Below are 15,547 nucleotides of genomic sequence, written 5' to 3'. Positions count from 1 at the left end.
TTTTGGAGCAGAACTACACTAGCATAACACCACACTGGGTGCCACTCCTGTCAGCGAAGAACAGGAAGCTGAGGCTACAATTCACATGGGCTCAGAAACATTTGACAATAGAAGAGTAGAAATAATCCCTTGGTCCAATGAATACAGAACTGCAACATTCTGTTAGGCTTAAACAACATGAAAGCATAAACCCATCTTGTCTTGTAACAGTTCAGGCTGCTGCTGGTGGTGTAATCATATTGGGGGTATTTTCTTTGCACAGTTTGGACCCCTTACAACCTGAGTATTGTTTAAACCCTACAACCTATCTGCATATTGCTGGTGGCCATGTCCATGTTCCTTTAGAGTAGAGGCGGCTTCAAAAAGTTAATGCACTTGATGTTTCTTGAACATCACATTTAAGAAACATCTAGTATATTACCTGTTGGAGTGAGTTCAATTTACTCAAATAGCCTCCACACAGTCTCAGATCTCAATGCAATAGAGTAGTGATGGGTCGGTCGCGAACGAAATGGCTCTTAGAGCCGGTTCTTTGACGTGAACGACGCGAGCCGGCTCCTTATCACGAGCCGTGTTTTGTTTTTTTTTCTTTCTCTCACCCTCTCTCTCGCACTTTTTTTCCACTTCACTCAGCATGCGAGCCTTGTGCTTTACGCTGGGAAGAGGGGGGAGGGGCGGTAGTTACACAGTAGCACAGGAACAGAGCAGGAGGGAGAGAAAGAGAGCCAGGGACAACAACGTCACATTAGAAAGGTATAGTAATCATCCACTGTACTCAAACGCTTGAATTCAACCTAAAAGCTGTGCTGTCATACAGAACCAAGTACCCTCCACGGAAGCTATAGCTAATGTCACAACTGGATCTGATGAGACAGCTATGATTTCTGGACTCGAAGTAAATAATCTTGAATCAATTTATACAACATCAGTTTGTTTGTTTTGCTTTCATAACAAATAGTTTGAGCCTTTAAAAAAATGAAAAGAAAGTATCATCAAGAGAAAGACAATAAGCTGCCTAGTTTGTTCGAAATACACCGCAGTATAATATTATATCACATTTTTTTATCTCTAGTTTTTCGTGTCCAGTTATTTACAAATGAATACTGTGTAATGCTTGTGTAAGTGAAAACCTGTCCGTCTACCTTGATCAGATTTTTACTGCACTACAAACTTCTAGTATGATTAAAAAGAACAAAGAAAACACAATGAATATAAACAGAATATAATGCTTTTCACTTAAAAGTAAATACTGCCCAGAGAGTGAACTACTGTGGTGGAGTGCTTCTGGTTTACGATATAATTTACACGTGAGCCTTGAATTCCAGTTTATGAAATGGCTCTTGCTGATCATGCAAATACCTCTCTGCCCTGTCCTCACTTTCTTTTATCTTTGTTCCATGAAGTTGGGACATATTAATGATATTTTTTCCTGTAAAATTCAGTAACTCTTCCTTTTGCTAACAGTTCCAATGTGTGTCAAAGTGTACAGGTCCTTCTTAAAAAATTATGATTTTGTGATAAAGTTCATTATTTTCTGTAATGTACTGATAAACATTAGACTTTCATATATTTTCGATTCATTACACACAACTAAAGTAGTTCAAGCCTTTTATTGTTTTTATATTGATGATTTTAGCATACAGCTCATGAAAACCCAAAATTCTTATCTCAAAAATTAAGCATATCATGAAAAGGTTCTCTAAACGAGCTATTAACCTAATCATCTGAATCAACGAATTAACTCTAAACACCTGCAATCATAGAATGATTACAATATTGAAACAAAACAAATGCCTGAATCCTAAATTGTGGATATCCTATTGTTGTGATCTAAAATGTAACACTAAATGTGATTAAAACACTAAAAATCTGGACTCCTGGGCTCAACGACTGCAAGGATCACCAGCCCGAGGAAAACACAAAATACACATGACCCCGTGACAAAGACAATTCATTCTTGAATGAAGACATTGATCTGACTTTTTAAAATTTTGCCATTTGTGTTTATTATTAATTTGGGAAATAGAAAGGTGTGTGTGTGTGTGGGGGGGGGGGGGGGGGAGTTGTAAAGAAGAAGGGAAAGGAAAGGGATAGAAAGAAGGAAAGAGATAGAGGAGAGAAAACCCCAACAATACCCTCTGAGCAAGCACTAGGTGCGACAGTGGATAGGAAAAACTCCCTATAAAGGAAGAAACCTATGACAGAACCAGGCTCTAGAGGGGGCAGTCAACTGTCGGGACTGGTTGGGGGGTGAGGGTGAAAAGAGAGGGGGGGGGGGAGGGGGAGATGGGCCAGGTGTTAGGAGGTAAAGGGAGACAGGGGAGGGAGAGGTGTCAGGAGAGAAAGGGAGAGAAAGGGAGAGAAAGGGAGAGGAGAGGTGAAAATTAAGATGGGACAGAGGTGGAGGAAGACAGGGTGACATCAGCAGTAGAAAAAGTAGAAAAAGAAGAAAAAGCAGGAGTGTTCTTCCTCCAGAAGAAGCGGAATCTTTTTTTCTTCTTTTCCATCAGCTTTTCCACGAGCACTTTTTTCTCTAGGATGAGGGTTCTCAGCTGATCGATTGTCTCTGCATTCTCCTTCTCAAGTCTCTTGCATGTTTTCTCCACTTCTTCTAATTTGGCTTGTTTGTCTTCAAGCCTTTCTTTCATTTCTTTAGATGTTGCCTCCTGCGTTAGCTTTCCCTCGTGCAGCTCTGTATAACTCTGTTGAAATTTGTTGTGCGTGTCTTCCAACTGCTGACTGCTCCTCTCAATTTCTTGAAGTGTACACTGCAGGTCTTCGTTTGTTTTCTCCAGGTGTTGCTTTAGCACCTGCATCTCAGTGTTTTTGCACTTCAAGTTGTCTGAAAGTTCCTCGAGTTCTGTGTTTTTTCTCAGCATGTCATTGAGCTTACTCTGCATCTCTGAGCATTGGTTTTGCAGCTTTTCCTTTTCCTCTTCCAGTTCAGTTGTTTTGTAGTTCAGTTTGTTATAAAGTTCTTGCAGGTTTTGGTTTTTCCTCTCAAAGTCCTGGAGAATTTCTTTGTCTTCTTTCTGCTTTATTTCCTGTTGTTCTTGGTCTTGAAGCAGCTCTTGATATTTGTGCAGTGTTTCATCAAGCTTTACCTACAGCGCTCGGTGTTGTTCCTGCACACCTTGCATGTCTCTCTGGTTAATGTCCAGTTTTTCTTTCTCTTCAAGGATTTCTTTATTCTTTTGCAGAGCTTCATCAAGCATTACTTGCAAGCCTTTGTTGTGTTTCTCGGTGTTCTGAAGCTTGCAATCCAGATGTTTCTGTTTCATGTCTTGCTGTTCTTTCTCTTGAAGGAAATCTTTATTTCTCTGCAGTGCTTTATCAAGCTTTATTTTCAGCTCTGTGTATTTTTCCTGCATGTCTTCAAGCTTGCAGTCCATCTGTTTCTGTTTAATTTCTTGTTGCTTTTGTTCTTGAAGCAACTCCTTATTTTTGTTCAGTGTTTTATCAAGCTTTACCTGAAGCGCTTTGCATTTTTCCTCCATGCCTTGGAGTTTGCGCTGCTTCATGTCCTGTTGATCTTTTTCATGGAGGAGCTCTTTAATTTTTTGCAGAGCTTCATTAAGCTTGATTTGCAAGCCTTTGTTGTGTTTCTCCATGTCCTGAAGCTTGAAATCCATTTCCTTCTGTTTTATCTCCTGTAGCCTTTTTTCTTGAAGAAAGTCTTCATTTGTGTGCGGTCTTTCATCAGGCTTTGCCTGCAGCGCTCTGTATTTCTCCTCCATGTCTTGGAGTTGGCACTGCATGTCTCTCTGGTTAGTGTCCAGTTTTTCTTTCTCTTCAAGGATTTCTTTATTCTTTTGCAGAGCTTCATCAAGCATTACTTGCAAGCCTTCGTTGTGTTTCTCGATGTTCTGAAGCTTGCAATCCAGATGTTTCTGTTTCATGTCTTGAACTGAACTGTTGCTAACACTTATGAGATGAAAATGAATCCATCGTGAAGATAGAGAGTGACAAATGTTACTTTTCTTTATTTGTTTATATCTAAACTTTAAAAACAAAAAAAGAATCTGTTGAAATTACCTGGACTGCCTCAGCCCAGGTGATGTAACATTAGCAGACAGAAGGTTTGATGTTGCAGAATCTTTGGAGCTGTACCATGCTGAACTGAAGAGCCCAGCTTTCACCAAAAGGAAGAACTAACTGGTGTTATGTGTCAAATTAACTGACATGTTAGCTGGTGGAGTACCCACTGCATTATATATATATATATATATATATATATATATATATATATATATATATATATATATATATATATATATATATATATATCATGTCTTTTTTATAATAAATAATCAAAAACTTTATTTAAACTAAGATTTTAAAAATATGTGCAGTGATCGATGTGCTCTCAGGCATGTGCTTCAATCCACACACAAATACAAAACGACCTGACCACACGTACAACTGTTTCACAAACTCTATAAAGCATTCACACTCCAATGGATGCATCAGAAAGCAACTTGGGATTACGATCTTGTCCAAGAATATTTTGCCTGCAGACTGGAGCAGCCAGGGATCAAACCAGAAAACTTTCTGATCAAAAGCTGACTTGTGCTAAATCCTGAACGGCAGCCACCCCATTTTAGCCAGCCAAGATTAAATGGCACATTCTTTAATTACGGAGTTAGGGATTGTTACATGGAACTCAAAAGAAATGTTGAACCCATCTCGTGTCCTGTGTCTTCTAAAGCTGTCTGTACTTTTACAGACAAAAGTTCATCAGCAAACAGTTTGCAGGCCTCTAATTATCAGGCTGTACTCAAGCGCTTGAATTCAACCTAAAAGCTGTGCTGTCATACAGAACCAAGTACCCTCCGCGGAAACTCTAGCTAATGTCACAACTGGATCTGATGAGACAGCTATGATTTCTGGACTCGAAGTTAATAATCCTGAATCAATTTATACAACATCAGTTTGTTTGTTTTGCTTTCATAACAAATAGTTTGAGCCTTTAAAAAAAAGAAAAGAAAGTATCATCAAGAGAAAGACAATAAGCTGCCTAGTTTGTTCGAAATACACCGCAGTATAATATTATATCACATTTTTTTATCTCTAGTTTTTCGTGTCCAGTTATTTACAAATGAATACTGTGTAATGCTTGTGTAAGTGAAAACCTGTCCGTCTACCTTGATCATATTTTTACTGCACTACAAACTTCTAGTATGATTAAAAAGAACAAAGAAAACACAATGAATATAAACAGAATATAATGCTTTTCACTTAAAAGTAAATACTGCCCAGAGAGTGCTTCTGGTTTACGATATAATTTACACGTGAGCCTTGAATTCCAGTTTATGAAATGGCTCTTGCTGATCATGCAAATACCTCTCTGCCCTGTCCTCACTTTCTTATATCTTTGTTCCATGAAGTTGGGACATATTAATGATATTTTTTCCTGTAAAATTCAGTAACTCTTCCTTTTGCTAACAGTTCCAATGTGTGTCAAAGTGTACAGGTCCTTCTCAAAAAATTATGATTTTGTGATAAAGTTCATTATTTTCTGTAATGTACTGATAAACATTAGACTTTCATATATTTTCGATTCATTACACACAACTAAAGTAGTTCAAGCCTTTCATTGTTTTTATATTGATGATTTTAGCATACAGCTCATGAAAACCCAAAATTCTTATCTCAAAAATTAAGCATATCATGAAAAGGTTCTCTAAACGAGCTATTAACCTAATCATCTGAATCAACGAATTAACTCTAAACACCTGCAATCATAGAATGATTACAATATTGAAAAAAACAAATGCCTGAATCCTAAATTGTGGATATCCTATTGTTGTGATCTAAAATGTAACACTAAATGTGATTAAAACACTAAAAATCTGGACTCCTGGGCTCAACGACTGCAAGGATCACCAGCCCGAGGAAAACACAAAATACACATGACCCCGTGACAAAGACAATTCATTCTTGAATGAAGACATTGATCTGACTTTTTAAAATTTTGCCAATTGTGTTTATTATTAATTTGGGAAATAGAAAGGTGTGTGTGTGTGTGTGTGTGTGTGTGTGGGGGGGGTTGTAAAGAAGAAGGGAAAGGAAAGGGATAGAAAGAAGGAAAGAGATAGAGGAGAGAAAACCCCAACAATCCCCTCTGAGCAAGCACTGGGTGCGACAGTGGATAGGAAAAACTCCCTATAAAGGAAGAAACCTATGACAGAACCAGGCTCTAGAGGGGGCAGTCAACTGTCGGGACTGGTTGGGGGGTGAGGGTGAAAAGAGAGAGGGGGGGGGGGGGGGGGAGATGGGACAGGTGTTAGGAGGTAAAGGGAGACAGGGGAGGGAGAGGTGTCAGGAGAGAAAGGGAGAGAAAGGGAGAGGAGAGGTGAAAATTAAGATGGGACAGAGGTGGAGGAAGACAGGGTGACATGAGCAGTAGAAAAAGTAGAAAAAGAAGAAAAAGCAGGAGTGTTCTTCCTCCAGAAGAAGCGGAATCTTTTTTTCTTCTTTTCCATCAGCTTTTCCACGAGCACTTTTTTCTCTAGGATGAGGGTTCTCAGCTGATCGATTGTCTCTGCATTCTCCTTCTCAAGTCTCTCGCATGTTTTCTCCACTTCTTCTAATTTGGCTTGTTTGTCTTCAAGCCTTTCTTTCATTTCTTTAGATGTTGCCTCCTGCGTTAGCTTTCCCTCGTGCAGCTCTGTATAACTCTGTTGAAATTTGTTGTGCGTGTCTTCCAACTGCTGACTGCTCCTCTCGATTTCTTGAAGTGTACACTGCAGGTCTTTGTTTGTTTTCTCCAGGTGTTGCTTTAGCACCTGCATCTCAGTGTTTTTGCACTTCAAGTTGTCTGAAAGTTCCTCGAGTTCTGTGTTTTTTCTCAGCATGTCATTGAGCTTACTCTGCATCTCTGAGCATTGGTTTTGCAGCTTTTCCTTTTCCTCTTCCAGTTCAGTTGTTTTGTAGTTCAGTTTGTTATAAAGTTCTTGCAGGTTTTGGTTTTTTCCTCTCAAAGTCCTGGAGAATTTCTTTGTCTTCTTTCTGCTTTATTTCCTGTTGTTCTTGGTCTTGAAGCAGCTCTTGATATTTGTGCAGTGTTTCATCAAGCTTTACCTGCAGCGCTCGGTGTTGTTCCTGCACACCTTGCATGTCTCTCTGGTTAATGTCCAGTTTTTCTTTCTCTTCAAGGATTTCTTTATTCTTTTGCAGAGCTTCATCAAGCATTACTTGCAAGCCTTCGTTGTGTTTCTCGATGTTCTGAAGCTTGCAATCCAGATGTTTCTGTTTCATGTCTTGCTGTTCTTTCTCTTGAAGGAAATCTTTATTTCTCTGCAGTGTTTTATCAAGCTTTATTTTCAGCTCTGTGTATTTTTCCTGCATGTCTTCAAGCTTGCAGTCCATCTGTTTCTGTTTAATTTCTTGTTGCTTTTGTTCTTGAAGCAACTCCTTATTTTTGTTCAGTGTTTTATCAAGCTTTACCTGAAGCGCTTTGTATTTTTCCTCCATGCCTTGGAGTTTGCGCTGCTTCATGTCCTGTTGATCTTTTTCATGGAGGAGCTCTTTATTTTTTTTGCAGAGCTTCATTAAGCTTGATTTGCAAGCCTTTGTTGTGTTTCTCCATGTCCTGAAGCTTGAAATCCATTTCCTTCTGTTTTATCTCCTGTAGCCTTTTTTCTTGAAGAAAGTCTTCATTTGTGTGCGGTCTTTCATCAAGCTTTACCTGCAGCGCTCTGTATTTCTCCTCCATGTCTTGGAGTTGGCACTGCAAGTCTCTCTGGTTTATTTTCAGGTGTTCGTTCTCTTCAAGGATTTCTTTATTTTTTTTTCTCTGAGACATGTTTGAATCTGTAAACTGTCACTCTCAAAAAGATACAAATGTTTTAAAAGATTTCTCTGGCGAATGTTTGAACGCTACGAACATAAATGCTGCGAATAACGGACTAAAAGTGGTTGTGTCTCACCCCTGTTTGAGGGTTCTTTAGAATCAAAGGATCAAAGGACAAAGTGGTCATAAGATTCTAAACGTGTCATAGTTGCCAACAGATGGTGGCAGTTTTTTTGCATTTGAAAATAAACACTGGGCTGATTTCAACACCATTACAAGAAGTGTTGTTAATCATTCTTTTTAAATCATAATCAGGTTACCACAAATTGTTTTTTAATTTAGTAGTCTTTGTCAGTTTGTCAGTGGGTAAACAATTCATAATGCACCTTCAGGAACATCAAGTTATTCTTAGTACTGCATACTTGCAATGAATAAGTTGTCCTAACAGTCATCTTAAGTAAACTTTACTCAATTTTTTGGAGGTAACGAGTTTGCATAGTTTTTTGAGTTCTGGGAACTAATTCGATTTTACAGTGCAGTAGTTTGAACATTTATAATAACATTTCTGCACACTGGAACAAACCTGTCTCCTTTTCTAGAACTGTTGCTAACACTTATGAGATGAAAATGAATCCATTGTGAAGATAGAGAGTGACAAATGTTACTTTTCTTTTTTTGTTTATATCTAAACTTTAAAAACAAAAAAAGAAACTGTTGAAATTACCTGGACTGCCTCAGCCCAGGTGATGTAACATTAGCAGACAGAAGGTTTGATGTTGCAGAATCTTTGGAGCTGTACCATGCTGAACTGAAGAGCCCAGCTTTCACCAAAAGGAAGAACTAACTGGTGTTATGTGTCAAATTAACTGACATGTTAGCTGGTGGAGTACCCACTGCATTATATATATATATATATATATATATATATATATATATATATATATATATATATATATCATGTCTTTTTTATAATAAATAATCAAAAACTTTATTTAAACTAAGATTTTAAAAATATGTGCAGTGATCGATGTGCTCTCAGGCATGTGCTTCAATCCACACACAAATACAAAACGACCTGACCACACGTACAACTGTTTCACAAACTCTATAAAGCATTCACACTCCAATGGATGCATCAGAAAGCAACTTGGGATTACGATCTTGTCCAAGGATATTTTGCCTGCAGACTGGAGCAGCCAGGGATCAAACCAGAAAACTTTCTGATCAAAAGCTGACTTGTGCTAAATCCTGAACGGCAGCCACCCCATTTTAGCCAGCCAAGATTAAATGGCACATTCTTTAATTACGGAGTTAGGGATTGTTACATGGAACTCAAAAGAAATGTTGAACCCATCTCGTGTCCTGTGTCTTCTAAAGCTGTCTGTACTTTTACAGACAAAAGTTCATCAGCAAACAGTTTGCAGGCCTCTAATTATCAGGCTGTACTCAAGCGCTTGAATTCAACCTAAAAGCTGTGCTGTCATACAGAACCAAGTACCCTCCGCGGAAACTCTAGCTAATGTCACAACTGGATCTGATGAGACAGCTATGATTTCTGGACTCGAAGTAAATAATCCTGAATCAATTTATACAACATTAGTTTGTTCATTTTGCTTTCATAACAAATAGTTTGAGCCTTTAAAAAAAAGAAAAGAAAGTATCATCAAGAGAAAGACAATAAGCTGCCTAGTTTGTTCGAAATACACTGAAGTATAATATTATATCACATTTTTTTATCTCAAGTTTTTCGTGTCCAGTTATTTACAAATGAATACTGTGTAATGCTTGTGTAAGTGAGAACCTGTCCGTCTACCTTGATCAGATTTTTACTGCACTACAAACTTCTAGTATGATTAAAAAGAACAAAGAAAACACAATGAATATAAACAGAATATAATGCTTTTCACTTAAAAGTAAATACTGCCCAGAGAGTGAACTACTGTGGTGGAGTGCTTCTGGTTTACGATATAATTTACACGTGAGCCTTGAATTCCAGTTTATGAAATGGCTCTTGCTGATCATGCAAATACCTCTCTGCCCTGTCCTCACTTTCTTTTATCTTTGTTCCATAAAGTTGGGACATATTAATGATATTTTTTCCTGTAAAATTCAGTAACTCTTCCTTTTGCTAACAGTTCCAATGTGTGTCAAAGTGTACAGGTCCTTCTCAAAAAAATTATGATTTTGTGATAAAGTTCATTATTTTCTGTAATGTACTGATAAACATTAGACTTTCATATATTTTCGATTCATTACACACAACTAAAGTAGTTCAAGCCTTTCATTGTTTTTATATTGATGATTTTAGCATACAGCTCATGAAAACCCAAAATTCTTATCTCAAAAATTAAGCATATCATGAAAAGGTTCTCTAAACGAGCTATTAACCTAATCATCTGAATCAACGAATTAACTCTAAACACCTGCAATCATAGAATGATTACAATATTGAAAAAAACAAATGCCTGAATCCTAAATTGTGGATATCCTATTGTTGTGATCTAAAATGTAACACTAAATGTGATTAAAACACTAAAAATCTGGACTCCTGGGCTCAACGACTGCAAGGATCACCAGCCCGAGGAAAACACAAAATACACATGACCCCGTGACAAAGACAATTCATTCTTGAATGAAGACATTGATCTGACTTTTTAAAATTTTGCCATTTGTGTTTATTATTAATTTGGGAAATAGAAAGGTGTGTGTGTGTGGGGGGGTTGTAAAGAAGAAGGGAAAGGAAAGGGATAGAAAGAAGGAAAGAGATAGAGGAGAGAAAACCCCAACAATCCCCTCTGAGCAAGCACTAGGTGCGACAGTGGATAGGAAAAACTCCCTATAAAGGAAGAAACCTATGACAGAACCAGGCTCTAGAGGGGGCAGTCAACTGTCGGGACTGGTTGGGGGGTGAGGGTGAAAAGAGAGAGAGGGGGGGGGGAGATGGGACAGGTGTTAGGAGGTAAAGGGAGACAGGGGAGGGAGAGGTGTCAGGAGAGAAAGGGAGAGAAAGGGAGAGGAGAGGTGAAAATTAAGATGGGACAGAGGTGGAGGAAGACAGGGTGACATCAGCAGTAGAAAAAGTAGAAAAAGAAGAAAAAGCAGGAGTGTTCTTCCTCCAGAAGAAGCAGAATCTTTTTTTCTTCTTTTCCATCAGCTTTTCCACGAGCACTTTTTTCTCTAGGATGAGGGTTCTCAGCTGATCGATTGTCTCTGCATTCTCCTTCTCAAGTCTCTTGCATGTTTTCTCCACTTCTTCTAATTTGGCTTGTTTGTCTTCAAGCCTTTCTTTCATTTCTTTAGATGTTGCCTCCTGCGTTAGCTTTCCCTTGTGCAGCTCTGTATAACTCTGTTGGAATTTGTTGTGCGTGTCTTCCAACTGCTGACTGCTCCTCTCGATTTCTTGAAGTGCACACTGCAGGTCTTGGTTTGTTTTCTCCAGGTGTTGCTTTAGCACCTGCATCTCAGTGTTTTTGCACTTCAAGTTGTCTGAAAGTTCCTCAAGTTCTGTGTTTTTGCTCAGCATGTCATTGAGCTTACTCTGCATCTCTGAGCATTGGTTTTGCAGCTTTTCCTTTTCCTCTTCCAGTTCAGTTGTTTTGTAGTTCAGTTTGTTATAAAGTTCTTGCAGGTTTTGGTTTTTCCTCTCAAAGTCCTGGAGAATTTCTTTGTCTTCTTTCTGCTTTATTTCCTGTTGTTCTTGGTCTTGAAGCAGCTCTTGATATTTGTGCAGTGTTTCATCAAGCTTTACCTGCAGCGCTCGGTGTTGTTCCTGCACACCTTGCATGTCTCTCTGGTTAATGTCCAGTTTTTCTTTTTCTTCAAGGATTTCTTTATTCTTTTGCAGAGCTTCATCAAGCATTACTTGCAAGCCTTTGTTGTGTTTCTCGGTGTTCTGAAGCTTGCAATCCAGATGTTTCTGTTTCATGTCTTGCTGTTCTTTCTCTTGAAGGAAATCTTTATTTCTCTGCAGTGTTTTATCAAGCTTTATTTTCAGCTCTGTGTATTTTTCCTGCATGTCTTCAAGCTTGCAGTCCATCTGTTTCTGTTTAATTTCTTGTTGCTTTTGTTCTTGAAGCAACTCCTTATTTTTGTTCAGTGTTTTATCAAGCTTTACCTGAAGCGCTTTGCATTTTTCCTCCATGCCTTGGAGTTTGCGCTGCTTCATGTCCTGTTGATCTTTTTCATGGAGGAGCTCTTTAATTTTTTGCAGAGCTTCATTAAGCTTGATTTGCAAGCCTTTGTTGTGTTTCTCCATGTCCTGAAGCTTGAAATCCATTTCCTTCTGTTTTATCTCCTGTAGCCTTTTTTCTTGAAGAAAGTCTTCATTTGTGTGCCGTCTTTCATCAGGCTTTGCCTGCAGCGCTCTGTATTTCTCCTCCATGTCTTGGAGTTGGCACTGCATGTCTCTCTGGTTAGTGTCCAGTTTTTCTTTCTCTTCAAGGATTTCTTTATTCTTTTGCAGAGCTTCATCAAGCATTACTTGCAAGCCTTCGTTGTGTTTCTCGATGTTCTGAAGCTTGCAATCCAGATGTTTCTGTTTCATGTCTTGCTGTTCTTTCTCTTGAAGGAAATCTTTATTTCTCTGCAGTGCTTTATCAAGCTTTATTTTCAGCTCTGTGTATTTTTCCTGCACATCTTCAAGCTTGCAGTCCATTTGTTTCTGTTTAATTTCTTGTTGCTTTTGTTCTTGAAGCAACTCCTTATTTTTGTTCAGTGTTTTATCAAGCTTTACCTGAAGCGCTTTGTATTTTTCCTCCATGCCTTGGAGTTTGCACTGCTTCATGTCCTGTTGATCTTTTTCTTGGAGGAGCTCTTTATTTTTTTGCAGAGCTTCATTAAGCTTGATTTGCAAGCCTTTGTTGTGTTTCTCCATGTCCTGAAGCTTGAAATCCATTTCCTTCTGTTTTATCTCCTGTAGCCTTTTTTCTTGAAGAAAGTCTTCATTTGTGTGCGGTCTTTCATCAAGCTTTACCTGCAGCGCTCTGTATTTCTCCTCCATGTCTTGGAGTTGGCACTGCAAGTCTCTCTGGTTTATTTTCAGGTGTTCGTTCTCTTCAAGGATTTCTTTATTTTTTTTTCTCTGAGACATGTTTGAATCTGTAAACTGTCACTCTCAAAAAGATACAAATGTTTTAAAAGATTTCTCTGGCGAATGTTTGAACGCTACGAACATAAATGCTGCGAATAACGGACTAAAAGTGGTTGTGTCTCACCCCTGTTTGAGGGTTCTTTAGAATCAAAGGATCAAAGGACAAAGTGGTCATAAGATTCTAAACGTGTCATAGTTGCCAACAGATGGTGGCAGTTTTTTTGCATTTGAAAATAAACACTGGGCTGATTTCAACACCATTACAAGAAGTGTTGTTAATCATTCTTTTTAAATCATAATCAGGTTACCACAAATTGTTTTTTAATTTAGTAGTCTTTGTCAGTTTGTCAGTGGGTAAACAATTCATAATGCACCTTCAGGAACATCAAGTTATTCTTAGTACTGCATACTTGCAATGAATAAGTTGTCCTAACAGTCATCTTAAGTAAACTTTACTCAATTTTTTGGAGGTAACGAGTTTGCATAGTTTTTTGAGTTCTGGGAACTAATTCGATTTTACAGTGCAGTAGTTTGAACATTTATAATAACATTTCTGCACACTGGAACAAACCTGTCTCCTTTTCTAGAACTGTTGCTAACACTTATGAGATGAAAATGAATCCATTGTGAAGATAGAGAGTGACAAATGTTACTTTTCTTTATTTGTTTATATCTAAACTTTAAAAACAAAAAAAGAAACTGTTGAAATTACCTGGACTGCCTCAGCCCAGGTGATGTAACATTAGCAGACAGAAGGTTTGATGTTGCAGAATCTTTGGAGCTGTACCATGCTGAACTGAAGAGCCCAGCTTTCACCAAAAGGAAGAACTAACTGGTGTTATGTGTCAAATTAACTGACATGTTAGCTGGTGGAGTACCCACTGCATTATATATATATATATATATATATATATATATATATATATCATGTCTTTTTTATAATAAATAATCAAAAACTTTATTTAAACTAAGATTTTAAAAATATGTGCAGTGATCGATGTGCTCTCAGGCATGTGCTTCAATCCACACACAAATACAAAACGACCTGACCACACGTACAACTGTTTCACAAACTCTATAAAGCATTCACACTCCAATGGATGCATCAGAAAGCAACTTGGGATTACGATCTTGTCCAAGGATATTTTGCCTGCAGACTGGAGCAGCCAGGGATCAAACCAGAAAACTTTCTGATCAAAAGCTGACTTGTGCTAAATCCTGAACGGCAGCCACCCCATTTTAGCCAGCCAAGATTAAATGGCACATTCTTTAATTACGGAGTTAGGGATTGTTACATGGAACTCAAAAGAAATGTTGAACCCATCTCGTGTCCTGTGTCTTCTAAAGCTGTCTGTACTTTTACAGACAAAAGTTCATCAGCAAACAGTTTGCAGGCCTCTAATTATCAGGCTGTACTCAAGCGCTTGAATTCAACCTAAAAGCTGTGCTGTCATACAGAACCAAGTACCCTCCGCGAAAACTCTAGCTAATGTCACAACTGGATCTGATGAGACAGCTATGATTTCTGGACTCGAAGTAAATAATCCTGAATCAATTTATACAACATTAGTTTGTTTGTTTTGCTTTCATAACAAATAGTTTGAGCCTTTAAAAAAAAGAAAAGAAAGTATCATCAAGAGAAAGACAATAAGCTGCCTAGTTTGTTCGAAATACACCGCAGTATAATATTATATCACATTTTTTTATCTCTAGTTTTTCGTGTCCAGTTATTTACAAATGAATACTGTGTAATGCTTGTGTAAGTGAAAACCTGTCCGTCTACCTTGATCAGATTTTTACTGCACTACAAACTTCTAGTATGATTAAAAAGAACAAAGAAAACACAATGAATATAAACAGAATATAATGCTTTTCACTTAAAAGTAAATACTGCCCAGAGAGTGAACTACTGTGGTGGAGTGCTTCTGGTTTACGATATAATTTACACGTGAGCCTTGAATTCCAGTTTATGAAATGGCTCTTGCTGATCATGCAAATACCTCTCTGCCCTGTCCTCACTTTCTTTTATCTTTGTTCCATAAAGTTGGGACATATTAATGATATTTTTTCCTGTAAAATTCAGTAACTCTTCCTTTTGCTAACAGTTCCAATGTGTGTCAAAGTGTACAGGTCCTTCTCAAAAAAATTATGATTTTGTGATAAAGTTCATTATTTTCTGTAATGTACTGATAAACATTAGACTTTCATATATTTTCGATTCATTACACACAACTAAAGTAGTTCAAGCCTTTCATTGTTTTTATATTGATGATTTTAGCATACAGCTCATGAAAACCCAAAATTCTTATCTCAAAAATTAAGCATATCATGAAAAGGTTCTCTAAACGAGCTATTAACCTAATCATCTGAATCAACGAATTAACTCTAAACACCTGCAATCATAGAATGATTACAATATTGAAAAAAACAAATGCCTGAATCCTAAATTGTGGATATCCTATTGTTGTGATCTAAACTGTAACACTAAATGTGATTAAAACACTAAAAATCTGGACTCCTGGGCTCAACGACTGCAAGGATCAGCAGCCCGAGGAAAACACAAAATACACATGACCCCGTGAAAAAGACAATTCATTCTTGAATGAAGACACTGATCTGACTTTTTAAAATTTTGCCAATTGTGTTTATTATTAATTTGGGAA

This window comes from Neolamprologus multifasciatus, chromosome 1, assembly GCF_963576455.1.
Source record: "Neolamprologus multifasciatus chromosome 1, fNeoMul1.2, whole genome shotgun sequence".
NCBI lineage: Eukaryota > Metazoa > Chordata > Actinopteri > Cichliformes > Cichlidae > Neolamprologus > Neolamprologus multifasciatus.
This window is presented reverse-complemented; position numbering follows the sequence as displayed.